This window comes from Pinus tabuliformis, chromosome Q (assembly GCF_031772625.1).
Source record: "Pinus tabuliformis cultivar Carrire ecotype Pingquan chromosome Q, CPIR1, whole genome shotgun sequence".
Classification (NCBI taxonomy): domain Eukaryota; kingdom Viridiplantae; phylum Streptophyta; class Pinopsida; order Pinales; family Pinaceae; genus Pinus; species Pinus tabuliformis.
In genome coordinates, this window is record NC_142296.1 from 488,378,701 (window position 1) to 488,394,532 (window position 15,832).

A 15,832-nucleotide genomic window follows, 5' to 3' on the forward strand; every position below is an offset into this window, starting at 1 on the left:
GTGATCTAATCCAAGCTCCCTCTTGATCAGGGACCTGTCAGAGCTCCCTCTTAGCTAGGGACTCTTCTATACATCAATAACTTCTTCTTTGTGGGTTCTTTAGCTACTTGATCAACTTTTCTCCTTGATGTCATGAAAGTTAGTTGAGCTTCTTTCTTTTAGGGCAACTGTCATCGATCACTTTCCTCCTTAGTTCGTCATGGCATTCCTTTCTTCATGGAAAGTGGCCTTCTTCATATCTGGAACCTTCGTAGTCCTGCATGAACTTATCCAGATATTATTCAAGAAAGCAAATATATCATTAAAACAAATCGTACCTTACTAGGTGGCTCTTCATCATGACATCTTTTTGTAGGTATCTATATCCTGCATTCATCTTGACACATTTCGAAAGATATCCATTGTCAAGGATCTTTATCCTTTTCAGACTTTCATTAGAGTCTTCTTATCTTTTCAGGAGATTTTTCTAGTCAACTCTTCTTGGTTCTTGGATGTTGATTGTCTCTATCATGGTTGCATATCTTACGATCTCTTCCTTCCTCACACATTTCGTTCCCAGGGGTTTTCTAATCAGAGTTATGTAATTGTAGCTAATCACCTCATATTTCATATGAGGACATATTATGTTGATTTCATCTGGTGTGACTTATGTCTTTCTACATCCTTTCAGAAGAGGAGATCCTTTTCCTTTGATCATGTTTCTCAAGATAGAAGTATTGATCTACAACCATACGACATGACATTATAAAACTTAAATACAAGTATCATACCTCATTTTACATTTAGGTTGTCCAGGCTTCTTTCATCAGCTTCCTTGATTGAAAGATCTTCAACCCCTTGACCTGCTCTTATGTCATCATATCAATATTCATGAATTCCACAAGTTGGAGTTTCTATTGAAACACTTGCTTCATCCCCGAATCAGTGAAGATTCCATCAAAGAATCGTGAGGATCTTAAAGATCCCTATCCAACAGATGTTTTCCCTTTTGTTGCATGATTAGCCTTCTTTAAATGTTTGACTTCTGCAAAGTTGTTGCCTACAACATGCCTTCATAGAAACCCTAAGATGTTGGCTGAGGTATCTTACTTATCCTTGAAAATTTAGTCACCCTCGTGATTATATAACGAGATGATGTTACACAACATCCTATAATATATTGTAGTCACATTCTATGTGGGATCTAGGAGCCCAAAAAGAGACTTATAGAGGGAGACTAACTTAAATATTTCTACTCCCTCTTATTCAGCTCCTTCCATCCTATCCAGTGACATGAATTTTCATATAATGTTCATGATTCCTCTACGAGCTTCCCTAATGCCTACCTTCATGAACTCAAAGGAGACCTTATTTCATGCAAGGACCTTGTTATGAGTATTATGACTATCCTCTAGCATTTCCATTGCCTTGCAAACCGAAGTCATTAAATCAAAAATTGATTAAACATGAGAGATACTTACTTGGCATGTGAAGAGGAGATCTTCACCTTGATGCTTCCTTTGCTTGAGCTGCCCATCATGATTTGCTAGTTTCCTTTTACCAAGACTTCTTTGGAGACCTTCTAGCACCATGACATTTTTGATCTTGTCATCACCAAAACTGCTTTATGATCTTGAGATCATCTTGATTCCTAATTCATCTTCTTGGTAATTTCGACTCCTTCTATATTTGAACACATTGTTGACATGCTCGTGATACTGTCATCCCACAAGTGGACCTTATTACATTCATCATCAGCAAATTCATACTCTGATCCGGGCATCGAGCATCATGCTATGTTTATAAACAAGATTCAAAATTGTGAAAAGTATATAGCTGTGACATTGTACTTATGAGCATTGTACATAAGCAGTATGTAGAGAGGCGTTGTGATGTGAGCCGGAACTTGCCACCGAATAACATAGACAGATATAGTAACTCGATTATGTATAGAGAGACTGTCTTCTTCAACAATATTTTGTTTGACTGAGATCATGGTAGTAAGGAACTAAGTGCAATGAGTGCTTCAGTGATCCTCTTCATCTATGCGAGACTCACCCGAGCTTCATTACTGTTGCAACATCATTGCACTATTATATTACTAAAGTCTTCATGACGTCTGTACCTAGATTCACTGAGATCATGATTGTTTCATCATACCATCATCATCATATTTATGCTTAAGATCAAGACTGCATAGTGTGTTACTATGAGACTTTCTCCATCCGAATTGTACCGAGACTGTGTATGCTAATGTGGGATCCCTGAGATCCTTGTCATCACTGTTATGTAGAGATTGCGTTTTTCCTTTTTATATGGAGACTTCCATAATACTATCTAGTATGATAAAACATAGTGTTTCCTTCTTGTACCGAGATTTCTGAGATATATACGAGGGTGTCACTGTGATTACCACAGAGATTTCAAAGGTATGTTATCCGAATTTTGTTCTTCATACGAAGTTGCAGAGAAGTCCTCCTTCACCTTAACTAAGATTGATATTGACTTGTCTTGCTGTTGTATACTATTTGTTGAATACTTCATCTTTCAATTCCTTCAACTTGTTCTGATGTCCTTCTTGAAATTGATCCTTAAGTGTCTCTTTTATGCCCTTCCTTAGACTGCAACCATACCTCTGATACCATGTTGAAGAATCTAGGGCATGGGGTTAATGAGATTCTTCTTTACACGATAACTATTAATGTTTAGCTTGTTAACATTAGTGTGTCTTCTCCCCGGATGCGGGTGGCGGAATGGAAAGGACAGGGAGCCACATGCCACGCATGGGCTACCCCGTGTCGGCACCTTGCCCACCTGAAGAAGGCCGGCAGATGATTAATGAAGCCTTGCTGAGTGAAGGCATTTAATGGCAAGAGGGCAGAGTAGATGGATTTGCAGAACAGAGTTAATGTCCGCCTGCATCGAGGAATTGAGGCAGTATTATACAGGCAAGATGGATTGGGCAAGAAATTATTGCCTGAAGAGAGGTGGAAGCCGCGGAAATACAGAGGGCCGTGGCTGTGGCAGTTACCATCAACCGGAGGCTCGGATACCTGGTGCGATTGCCACTCAGGTCGTTGGTCAAGCAGACGCAGGCAATTGGCTCAAGTGCAACGCAAGTTATGGAAGAGGTTTAACCTGCAACCAAGGGGAGAATTGCAGAAAGAAGATTGGGTGCAAGAGAGAGTTCTGGAAAGCAACTGGTTCAGTTATCCATTCCAAACTCATTCACAAGTTTACAGAAGAAGAATTGGACTCACCATGGTCAAATTCCGAGAGCGACAGCCATGTAGGAGAGGTCCAGCAAGAGGTTCCTCCTCACGCGCCCCTGCAGCAGATGAGCATCATCACTGCTGCTGCTGCTATTGTCACAGGAGAGTCAGGGCCACCCCGCTCCCTATTAGGCAATTCTTGGAAGTGGGGAGTTCCAATGAAGGAAGACTGGAGCTTCCCTCCTTCGGTTCGGTGGTTTTCAACCTGCAAGGCTCTGAGAACTACCCAGGGCTCACTGCTCACATATCAGTCATGTTCACAGCAATTCCGGAAGGCAATGGGGAGGACACCCCTCAGAGCTTGTCGGAGAAGCAACCGGAAGGCAAGGGGAAGGAAATTGACAGAGGAGACAAAGAGGTGGCGGAACAAGGCTCAGCCATGGAGACTCCAGCGTCTGAAGCTGGGAGCAAGGAAGACAAAGACCCGCAAGACACCTTTCCTCCAGTGGGCCCACCCCCTCCAGGCGTCGACGAAGAGGTTTGGAGGAAGATATGGGAGGGATGACCAGAGGGTGATGGCTGGGCGTATATCGTTGAGGACAAAAGCCTTGCTGAAGAGGCAGAGGCCCAGCTCGCGGCTCTCCTTCCTTCGACAACTCAACTCCAGGACTAGCGTGGACGCGGGTATCTATCTCCTGTTATCACTTACTGTTTGCTGGCAGAGGATGCTTACATCCTCGCCATATGTTATCTTGTTCAGTCTCTGGTCTAGTTTTAATTTCAAATGGTCTAAGTTAATAGCTGAGTTTCTGAGTCAGTCCATTTTGGTTGTAAGCCCCTGCGTGGGCAAGAATGCGTTGGGTCTTCATTCTGATGCTCCTCAGGGAGTCTGATCTTTTCTGGAACTGTCTTGAAAAGTTGGTCCGGTGCTGCCCCTGCGAGGGCGCCTATGATGTTTTGGTGAAGCTACCCCTTCAAGGGAGCTTTCTGAATCATGGTCAAAGATCCCAGGGTGCTACTACAGGCCCTGGAAGACATGCTCTACTGTCTGTAATTTTCACTTGTACATATAATATATGAATTAGCTAGTTTTTTGCCGAGAAAAAAAAAAACATTAGTGTGTCTTCTTTTATTCATTAAATAGCTATCGTAACAAAGAGACAAGAACAAAATAAGTTGGCATTCTGCCCAGGCCAAAACCTCTCCCTCTTGGAGAGGAAAACCCACATAAAATTCTTCTTATAGAGATTCCAATTGACGAACAACAAGACCATGACCTTTGACTAACTGTGCCACTCCAAGACCAAGCCATCAATCCTCTTCTTTATACTGTTGAGATCATCGTCGTCGCTACACCACTGAGACATCCACTACTACTACAACATCACTGAGATATTTATGGGAGCAAGACTGTTGCACCATATCTCTATTTTTACTTGGTTCTTTGTTGCTTATTGAGCTCATCATTATGTAGATGACGTTTCTACAGATGGGATTATATCCTCGAGACAGAGCCATCATTGAGATCATAACTATGCTTAAGGTTATGACTGCAGAGAGTAGCACCGAGACCCTTATCTTTATACTTATTCTGAGAATGTAACCATTACAATATTACTTATCTGAAATCACAGTCATGCCATCCGAAGTATGATCCTTATGTGAAGAGACACAGTCTTGTATCCATCCAAGTTTCAGCACCTTGAGTTTGACTGAGATTTCAGAGAGGAATGCGAAGGTATCACTATACCTTATCCCCAAGATTTTTCCCCTAACTATCCCATACGAGAGTGTACTTCTTCAAGACATGCGAAGCTGCAAACCTTGTTCTTATCCGAGTTATTTCAGAGAGAATGTGAGATTCTATTTCTCCCATTTGCGGTGACCCTAGGTGGGTATATATAGTGGTCATGCCTCCATAATGAATCGACATAACCAAGTGATCCGTTATGTCTCTTTTGCTAGCCGACATGACTTCAATTTAAATTATTTTGTTGGCCAACGTGACAGAGCATTCCATCATTTTGCTTTCTTGTCTTCAGGAGGATTATGATGGTCTTTGATGGTTGTTCTTAGACACTAGGTAGCTTATGATTTTGAATCTTTGACTTTCCTAGACCTATGGAATGAGCAAGAAACTCATTCATATGATTTACAAAAATAATATTTCTTTTCTTTACAAGTACAAAAATCAAAATTGCATGTATAAATATCGAACCTAGTTACATTTTCTTCAACATGTTTGAGCCTCCAAAAGTGCATAGAAAATTCCGCCAAATTAATCTTGAGCTCTCCACCAAAAGCCTAGAAAAACCCAAAAAGGGTTTGGGTAAATTTTACCGACTACCCAGGACCCAAAATTTAAGCTCACTTCTGCTAACTAGCTGCCAACTAATTCTATTATTTTGGGGCACCAAAACTCCTCCAAAATTTCTGCAAAATTAGGATTAGACTCCTTGACCCCTGACCGACAAAACCCAGAAAGGAATTGAGCTAATTCTGACCTCCCAGAATTACCCAATTTTTGGTGCTACGCCCTTCCTGGCAAAAACTACGTCCCTCGCACTTCAGCTACTAGATTTGGCCCTTGGTTCTCCTTACTCTAGTGTAGAAATGCCCTAGAAATTACCTTCGGAGTGGTGAGTGGATTTCCTTCCCAAAAAGCTACATAAGCATGAAGTATTCAGCCCCACGAATTTTTCCCAGTGTCACTATTGCGGAGGCCCTAGAGTGGCATATTTGGCTCTCACAAAAGTTGCAACTTCCAGCCCTAAAAATATCCAAAAATTCTAGACCAACCTGAGGGAAATTTCTGCTAAATTCTCAGGCCAAAATACACATTTTCTCTGCCCCAACTCAGTGGTACAATTTTGATCCCTACGTCCTCCCTGGAAATCAAACTGGCTGAGAAATGGGTTGAAAGGTACCACAATCTCCAGCAAATTTACCTCCCACTGAGTTCAAAAATTCCTCTTTAGGGTGGCACTTGAAGTCCACCGAAAGAGAGGCTGGAATCCCTGCTTGGGAATTCCTTGTGCTAAACAGCACGGGTTGTTTTGGCTAAGCAACTCAAGAGAACTAGAGTTGAATTGTAAAATGATCAAAGATACCAAATGGAGGCCCCCAAGCTCTCTTTATAATTGTTAGCCCTCTCTCCCTGCATGGTCCCCACCTTCCACTTATTCGCACCCCTCTCTTTCTCTCTCTCTTCTCACTAGTGCAAATTGCCACTTGGGTCGAATTTCTCTCCTTGTGGTCCCCACTCTCCACTAAAGTTGTGATTTCCCTTTTTCCTCCTAAGTCCTGTTGCACCGGATTTGTCAAAGTTCCAAGGAAGCGGAAGTGCCAAATTTTTTCAACAAGATCGGATCATTTGTCAGCAATCTATATGTCATTGTAAACCCATTCTGCAAGTTATCTAATGTAAATGATCCTAGTAAGACCTTGAATATATGTAACAACCTAGGTAAACCTATGATTTTGATGATGAATTTCATCCTATGAGGTTTTTTAACCTCGTTGATTACTCGTGTTTCTAAACACAGCTAATTAGAAGAATTTTTTCCCTCCAGCTTAAATCCCAAAGCTAGGGTGAAATTTATTGTCGAAATCTTAGGTGAGTCCCAGTGTTTTTAGTCGAGTTTGATATAAAAGTGATTTGAAAATAATTTAAGCTAGTTGGCTTAATTATTTTATTACAAATCACTTGGTTTACTAGATCATATTGTGTCGCAGATAGGTTATGTGTCTTGAGGGTCTAAGCCAAATGTGTATTCCCTTTTTGAGGGTTGTAAATGTAAAATCTTATGTATTAGAGGGTGGAAAAATAATTAAATCCCCTCATGTGTAAATTAATTAATTTTTCTAGCAAAATAAAATTAAACCTAAGCCAAAAAAATAAATAATTAGAGTCAAAATTAAATTCTCTTAGTAAAAATAATTCTCCAAGCAGAAAAATTCGTGGGTCCTAAAGGAATCAATTTTTAAAGGTACTCCACTGAGAGAATATTGTATATTTCAAGAAAATTTGTACCATTGGACCTTGGTGGTTAAGTCAATCAAATTTTTGAGGAAATTAGCTCAAAATAATTAACTTTGAGCAATTAAAAATGGAATTAAATGATAAATTCGAAAATTCCTCAAAAATAAAAAAAAAGGGCCAAGATTAAAAGATATTGAAGTGTTTATCAACGGCCAAGATTATTTTGACAAGGATCAAAGAAACTAGCCGTTATTTTTCTACTTGGAGGATAAATCTATAAATTAGAGAGTCATTTGAGTCTCTAGCATCTTGATCTCTGGCTAAAAAAATTATGTTGAAGCAACTTTGTAACTATTGTCCCACTGGGAACTATTTTTCCATCATAATAAAGACTTTAGAATGCAATTCAAGGTGTTCTTACTTATTGATTTGTGGTATGCGCTGACTACGGCATCTCTATGTTGTGCTGAGTATTGGTAAGATTTGTTTTTTCATTAGATGGAGATAAAACCATGCTATTGATAGTTTTGGACTAATCTTAGATGGTTTGATTCCCCATGTGATCCAACAAATTATTTTTGAGATAAATTCATAGTGCTTGCAGGTCCTTCAGTCCTTGGCCTCCAAGTTCACAAACTTGTGCAAGACTCATTGTTGCTTGGATTCCAAATATTTATATGGTGGATTAAATCTTCACTAAGGCTACAGTATACATTAGGGTTTCTAAAGTATTTTTAGCCATTCTTCAAAGGGAAAAACTCCAAAAAAATATTTTTCTCAAAAATTTAAAATTTTTAAAACCCTTGTATATTTGTATATTTTGTAAATAATTTTGTAAACAGAATTTGTAGATTATTTTTGCAAACCTGGGTTTTGGGGTTTTGAAATTTAAATTTTTTATATTGGGTATTTGGGTTTCTATTATAAATTTGTTTCAGGATTGAAGAAGAAATTGGCATTGTTGACCTCAAAAACCCTAGATGTCTAGGGTTTTCAGACTATTTTTGTAGGTTGCTTATTTTCAAATCACGGAAAAAAACTCACTTTTTGAAGGCCCTAGTCCTTACCCCACTTAAAAGGCTAGTGTTTGGGACCTATTTTGCAAGCATTAAAAAGGCCATAAGCCCTACAAGGCCTAGATCTCATTGCAAAAAAGGGTTTCTTCAAAAAGTTGGCATCTTATCTCTAACTATTTGTTTTGCAGAATTTTGGGTTCAAAAGTTTGATTTGCAGGTGGCAAATTCATTGCAAAAAATTTTGGGCCACTTGGGCAAGTGCTTCTACAAGGTTTGAGGCCAAGGGTTTGACCTCTAAACCCTAGTTTTATCTCTGTTTTATTACAGCAGTTAAATCAACAACAATTAAACTCTAAAATCACATGCTACATGGTCAAAATTGTTTAAAATTGCAAAATATTGATTTCCATAAATTTTGGCCACTTGGGCACCCTAGATCTAGCATAGATCTAACTTTTATGCTTGCTGGAATTTACTGCATAACTGAAAATTTCAGATCTGAAAATTTCTTAAGCATACACCTAAATTGGATCAAAAACTAAAAAAAACAGTTTAAGTAAATTCTTGCTATTTTTGGGCATTTTGGGCACTGATTATAGTTTCATTAGCTTGTTGATCTATCAATTATTCATTGTTGTAGTAAATAGATCAGATCTGAAATTTCTGAATCACACCCTCTAAAAACCCTAAAAATTGAATTTTTTTTTAAGTTGGGTAAATTTTACTATTTTTGGGTATATTGGACATTGGTTCTAACTTCTGGCATCTCTAACTTGCTGATCTGTAGGTCAATTTACTGTTGTAATAACTTATTACAGATCTGAAATATTACTAAATACGTCATCATAAAGTAAGCTAGACACATAAATTTACTTATGCTGGTCATTGGAAAGTTTTGTACTTCATGTGTTGGACATAATACTATAATTTAGAGTGATTTTTCTATTACTGTAATAACACTAATGAGCACTGAAATTTTCTGAAGTACTACTGCTGATTTCACTGTTGAGATCTAACACTTGTGTGGTTTACTCATAAGTTTTGTAAAATTTCTGGAATTTGGCACCTAAAGCACTCCTACATCTAAGCTCTAGATTTGATCTTATGATAATTGGAATTTAATTGGTATCTTTGTATTTGGTAATCACTCTAAGTCTTTGCATCTAAGTTTTCATTTGGCTATTTTAAATGGTGATTGGTTTATCTTAAAGTGGTATCGAACATTGTTGAGAAATTGGCATTTTACATCTTGTGAGAATTTTTTTGAAGTTTTGCACTAGTATCTCTAAAGCATTTATCTTGTTCAAGATTGTCATCTCATCATTGTTAAGTACTATTGCTATAAGCTAATTCACACTAAGTACTCAAGTAACATAAACAATCTTAATTCAAGATAATCTCACTCATAATCTCTTGCATACGCATCCTAGATCTAGCTTGCATTAAAACTTACCTCCTAGCATAAGCTAGGTTGATAGAAATATAGGGCAACCCTTCTCACCTAGCTTAAGGGGCTTGGTAACTCTTCGGTGTTTAACACGGTGACCTTGCAATTGTTAGAGCCACAATCTCTGCAGCGCCGAAGACATCGGGTGATTAGAGCACAACAGAAGGTATCGTTAATCAGGCCCTAGCCTACTTCCTATTGGCCTTGTTGACCACTACGTGTCAACTACCCATAGCAGTGCACCCCCTTTTCTTCGCAAAAAGGGATAGCACTTGATCGACATGTCCGTGCCATTCGACAGTCATCGTCGACTTCATCATATTATGTTGTAAACGGTTAAACCCAGTCTGCATGTGTAAATTGTAAATAATCTTAGCAGATATGAGTCATGTATGTAAATTTCCTAGGTGGACCTAACTTTCTAGTGATAATCTACGTTCCGGAAGGTTTTTCGTCTCACCAATCCATGATCGGCAGAGTTTTCCTTCAGCCTAACCCCAAAGCCGGAATGGATTTTGTCATTAGAATCTTAGAAGAATCCTAGTGTGTTAATCTGCTAGATTATAGTTGTGTCGCAGAACTTGGTGGTTTATGAGGGTCTATGTCAAATGGGTTTTCCCCCTTGAGATGTAAAGTTGTAAAAGTCATGATGTAAAGTGTCTTGAGGGTTAAAAAATGTTTTAATCCCCTCATTAGTCCTAAGTCCTAGGTCCTAGGTCCTAGGTGATTTTTCCAAAGGCTAAGTTTGAGGATCCATTTAAAAAAATAAATTAAAAAAAAAAAAAAAACTAAATAAAAAATATATATATAATAATAATAATAATAAATAAATAAATAAATAAGTAATTAACTAAAACAAAACCTTAGAAATAATAAAATAATAATATTTTGAGTAAATAAATGCAGAATTTCAATTTTTTAATGCATTAAAAATTCGACGGATGAGATTAAGAGATATCTTGATCCTCATCGACGGTCGAGATCATGTTGACATGGATCACTCAAACTAGCTGTTGGAAATTTTTCCTTTAAATAGGGTGCTAGGGGTCATTTGAGATCAGGCGATCTGTGAGTCTTGTGCTGAAGAAGCTCTCTCTTGTAAACTTTTCTGGTGCTAATAAAGAAAGACTTTGGGGTTGAAATCTTGCTGGTGTTACTCTCTTGAAGTGTTGTGAGCTATTTTATTTTCTACATATTCTGATTTTTCAGCTATTAGTATCAGCTTATTGTAGAGTATTGTTGAACACAGGTATATTGTTCACTTGCTAGGGTTTGAATGGTATTAGAATTTTTGAAGTAATGGCAGGTATCTCCATTGCATTTGAGATCTAGTATTGTTTTTTCTCTCTTTATTGATAGTTGAAGTGATCTGTGCAGGAAACCCTTATTGAAAAAGATCAGTGGGCATTTGGGGAAGTTCTCGGCTGAACCAGCCAGCTCCCGCAAGCATTCTCTTGCAGAGCCCAGCTAGTTTTGATCCTGGGTTTATCATTTAGTTTATTTTTCTGAATTGCATGAGAGATTTCTGAAGTTTTTTTCATAGTGAATCTGAAATTTTCATAATACTACTGTTGATTATTGATAAATCTAGTTGCTTAAGAGTCGAGAAATTATAAATACTTTTGTCGGGTTTAGGGTTTTCAGTTTCGTTCTTTTTTGCATGTATTATTTTAGGTTTTCTTTTCTTTTGTAGGTTACAGGTGCAGATTTTGAGAAATTTTCAGGGTTTTTTTGGAGCAATGATTTTCAAATATCGATTTTGTGGAGAGCTTCAGTGGTTTTTTTTTGGGTAACCTGGGCAATCTGTTCCACCTTCATGCTGTTGTCCAAAGCCAAATACGCAATCATCACTGTTCCTTTGCGGTTTCACTTCCAGCTCTACGCTGCCCACAACTTTCACCCACAGCAAACTCACTCTTCCTCACTGGTGAACAGCCCCTACCATACTTCACTATATGTGGCATTCACCCTCTACGTATTCCTTTTCATTTTCTCTATAGCAATAACCCGCCCACGCAGTAACATAAACTGCAGTCTTGCTTTGTTTCCTCCCTTCGCCTGCGTGCATCCCTAGCCAAGCCAGCACTGCTGTCAGCTGCCGCCGTCAAACTCCGTGGGCCTGCACCTGATCAATGGTCGTTGAGGCCTTACGTGGGCAGCAATTCAAGTTTTTTTTTTTTTTTTTGGGGGGGGGGCATTGGTTAAATTATTCAGACCTGCGTGCTGCTCTCATCGCTCAATCTCCTCAAACCTTGCCGCCATTACACCTGCAGCAAACAGAGAAACCAGTGCTCCCTGGGTTGATTTCTTTGGGGCTCCACGCACCTGCAACTTATCCACACGCTGCTCCAGTTGCTGAAGAACTCACCCTGCAAATGCACAATTGCAGATCGATTTCAAATGCGCTTTCCTTCTGGACATCACCTATACACAAAGCAGTCTAAAAAAAAAAAAAATAGCACGAGCTAGGTAAATTTTTGGTGAACTGTTATACGTAAGTCTTTTCTCTGCCTGCGTATGAAGAAATCATTTTTGGTTTCAGCGTAAGTGCGATTAGAGAACTTTAGACATTAGTTTTATTACATTCAGATTATAGTTTAGGGTTTAGCGTAAGTCTTTTTCTTTTAATTTAACCTGTTTAGGCTTTATAAAAAATTAAATTCGATTTTCATTTTTATTTTAGTTTTTTTTGGTTTTGTTCAGTCTTCATGCATTAGATCATTTTAGAGTTACATTATTTCTAGATTTATATTCATAAAAAATTCATAAAAAAATTCGTTAACTTTAGTTAGGGTTTAGGTTTATATTTTGTTTAATTTTTTTTTTTAGGATTTAAAAAACTTTAGATTTAGATTTAAATCATTTAGTCTTAGATTAGGTTAAATTTTATTTTTTTTATTTTTTTAGTTTTAAGTTTAAAGCTTTAAACAATAATAATAATAATTATTATTTTAAAATCATAAAATTATAAAAAAGGGAGTTTCTTTTCTTTTAAAGTGTAAATTTAGATTTTTAAGTTTCATTTAGTTTTAATTTTTGTTTTAAATTTTTGTCTGAAAAACATAAAAATATTTTGGAAATATTTTGCCAGATTCAGTGTTGGCTCAGGGATTTATCACATTTTATCTTTTCTGCTGAGGCTAAAATTTGATGTGGAATTAATGTTTATCATTTTTATGTGAGTTAGCATGCTTGAATGATCATTTTGAAGATTAGCTACATGAATGTGATATCTGGTTAGCGTTTAAAATTACGTGGTTGTGTATCGAACTTTATCTTTCGAAATTTTAAATTGCTAAGAGTATCATTTAAGCATTTTCTCGCATTTGATAAAGTTTAATCTTTGTTTGAGTTATTTGATAATAAATGGTTGCTCTACATGGTTTACATTTCTGCAACATTTAGTAAGTAATCATTTAAACATTAACCCCATAAGGCACTGGTCCATTAAATTAATAAAATCTATTTAGTGTTGGTTTCCTTTCGTGTCTCCCAAACCAACTGATTCACAGTTGGTCATCCATTTTCCTATAGGGTCTACCCCCCTTAGCCGCGGGAGACAGGCTTAAACGGAGAGATCGGGGATCAGAGTGACAGCCCCCGGTCTGAGCGTTGTCGTGACAATCTGTGCGACAACATTTTTTGGCGCCGTTGCCGGGGATAGAGTTTTTCTGTCCTTGGTTCTTTCATTTCGAGCTTTTCCGTGTTTCACTTCTTGTCCAGGTGGCGACTCCACTTCATATATTATCTTCAAGAGTGTATACTAGAAGACATCCAAGCAGTCTGTGCAATCCTACTCCTGATCCTGAAAGGGTCCTCAGGGTACGATTACACAAACTCTCTTCTCGTACACTTCTTGTTAACCTCGGACAAGAAGCCCTCTCTGATATCCATTTGCTTTTTACTAGTCAAATTAGGCACAACATCATGGATATGTATGCCCCTTGCAATTTTTCTAACATTCCAAGGTATCCCAATGCTCTTCCATCAGTTGGGATAGATAAGTTCCCTAGCTTTCAGGGAGATAATGCGATTAGTGCAAATTCGCATCTGAGGGATTTTAGTATATGGATGGCTAAGTACGCAAGGTCTCCTATTTTCGATCATGAAGATGTTAGAATGACTCTTTTCATTTTAACCTTGGGGGGCGATGCTCATGAATGGTTTACTGAAAAGCCTCAGAATTCATTTGATTCCTTAGAATCGATCATTAATGCATTTAAAGAAAAATATGGAGATACGAGAGAGGGAAGACATCTCGTAAAAGCTATTAGCATAATAAAAAAGAGAGAGAATGAAACTATTGAAGAATTTAATAAAAGGTTTAATGGTATTATTAGAGAATTACCTCAAGACTATAAACCTACAGACAAATCTCTCCAAGATTTTTACATTGATGCTTTTAGTCCTGAGCCATCTTATGAATTAAGGCGTGCTAAACTTAATGATTATAGAGATTGCCAAGCCTTAGCTATAGAGCTTGAAAAGGACAAGGCAGCATCTGGGAAGTCCGAGATCCCAGGTTTTGATAGGGTTGCTACGAAACTAAAAGAACCTAAAGGAAAAGCAGTTCAAGAACCTGAAAGCGAACTTGTTCTCAAATTGCTTCAAAAGATTGAAACCATGGAAATCAATCATAATAAGGAGATAGCTACTTTGCAGAATAGGTTGATCCAAATGGAAAGAGCGCAAACGCAAAATTTTCAACCTCGAAATAATAATAATAGAAATAACAATTGGCAAAAGAAGGGTCAATCTAGTGAGCAGAAACCTCCTAATCCGCTAACTAATTTGGTTGATAATGCTCCTCCTTACTGTCGGGTTTGCAATGCTCTTCATGAAGAGGCCACTTGTCCCATCGTTAGAAGAATTTTAGATAATGGAATGTTTGGGGCAGGTGATCAAATAAATGTAGTAGGTAGCAAGTTTCCTTTGTCTATGGATGATTGGATAGAGGTCAAGGAAAAGAGTCGTGACGTTATGAATCCTTCATCAGCTTTTAGTATAAATAACCTTGAAAATGAAGATGACATTTTGGCTAGGTTATATGGTGAGAAACCCTCTCCCGAGCAAATCTTGGAAATTGCTAGAGATAAAGGTTTGACATACCAGAGAAGGGATAAGGATCAAAGCGGGAATCAAATTCCCCCTCGAACTTTTAACCCTGGTATAAACTCTGGATTAGATGTCGATTTGGGAAGTTGGTTTAACAACGCAAAAATCTGGGTTCCTGTCTCCGAGATTGCTAAAATCCCTTCCCAAAGAGACAAATTACTAAAAGCTATTCAAGGTTCTCAAGTAAATACTTCTCAACAGAAAACTCGAGAAGCTGACTATCACGATGCTCCCATATATTTGCAAAGCTTAGATGCTGATAACAAAGATCACCAGCCTTTCTTTATCACCTTATTAGTTAATGGATATAAATTGAATAATTGCATGTTGGATTCTGGTGCATCAGCTTGTGTAATGACTAAAAGGGTCATGGAACAGCTTAACTTAAGAGTTTCTAGACCCTACTATAACATATGTGCCATGGATTCTAAGAAAATTGAAGTGCATGGTTTGATCAAAGATTTGCAAGTTCATCTATCTGTTTACCCAGACATCATGATTGTCATGGATATTGTTGTTGTGGATGTGCCTGATGCCTGGGGTATGCTGTTATCCAGAAAGTGGGCCTCTAACCTAGGAGGAAGTATTCAAATGAATTGGTCATATGCTATGATTCCTTCTCCTAGGGGTGATGGTTTTGTTTGACTAAATAGAGAACCCGAAAGAAAATTTCATGTCGAAGATCCTAAGAGACCTCACAACGAGATAATCAAAGAGCAATCTGACATTGGGAACTATGCCATCATGTCTAATTTCATAATTCCTCCCGATGACAAGATTAAGAGTCTCAAGGATAAAGTTTGGTATATGTACTTCGATGGTGCATCGTCTAGGCATGGTAAAGGTGCTGGAATAGTGCTTAAATCTCCCCTTGATCACATTTTCAAGTTTGCCTATCGATTAGAATTTGAAGCAACCAACAATGTCGCTGAATATGAGGCTATATTGTTGGGGCTTGAATTGGCAAAGTCTTTGAAGATCAAGTTGCTTAGCATTAAGGGGGATTCTGATTTAGTTATCATGCAGCTTAAAAATAAATTCACATGCAAAAATCAAAGACTAAGGAATTATCGAAATGCTG

At 37.9% G+C, this 15,832-nt stretch overlaps 1 protein-coding gene across 7 annotated transcripts in view; it reads right to left on the reverse strand.

Annotated features, from left to right (window-relative positions):
* LOC149220304 (putative sodium/metabolite cotransporter BASS5, chloroplastic) overlaps window positions 1-15,832 on the reverse strand; it is a 311,918-nt gene that overhangs the window by 267,844 nt on the left and 28,242 nt on the right. The window lies entirely within an intron of this gene.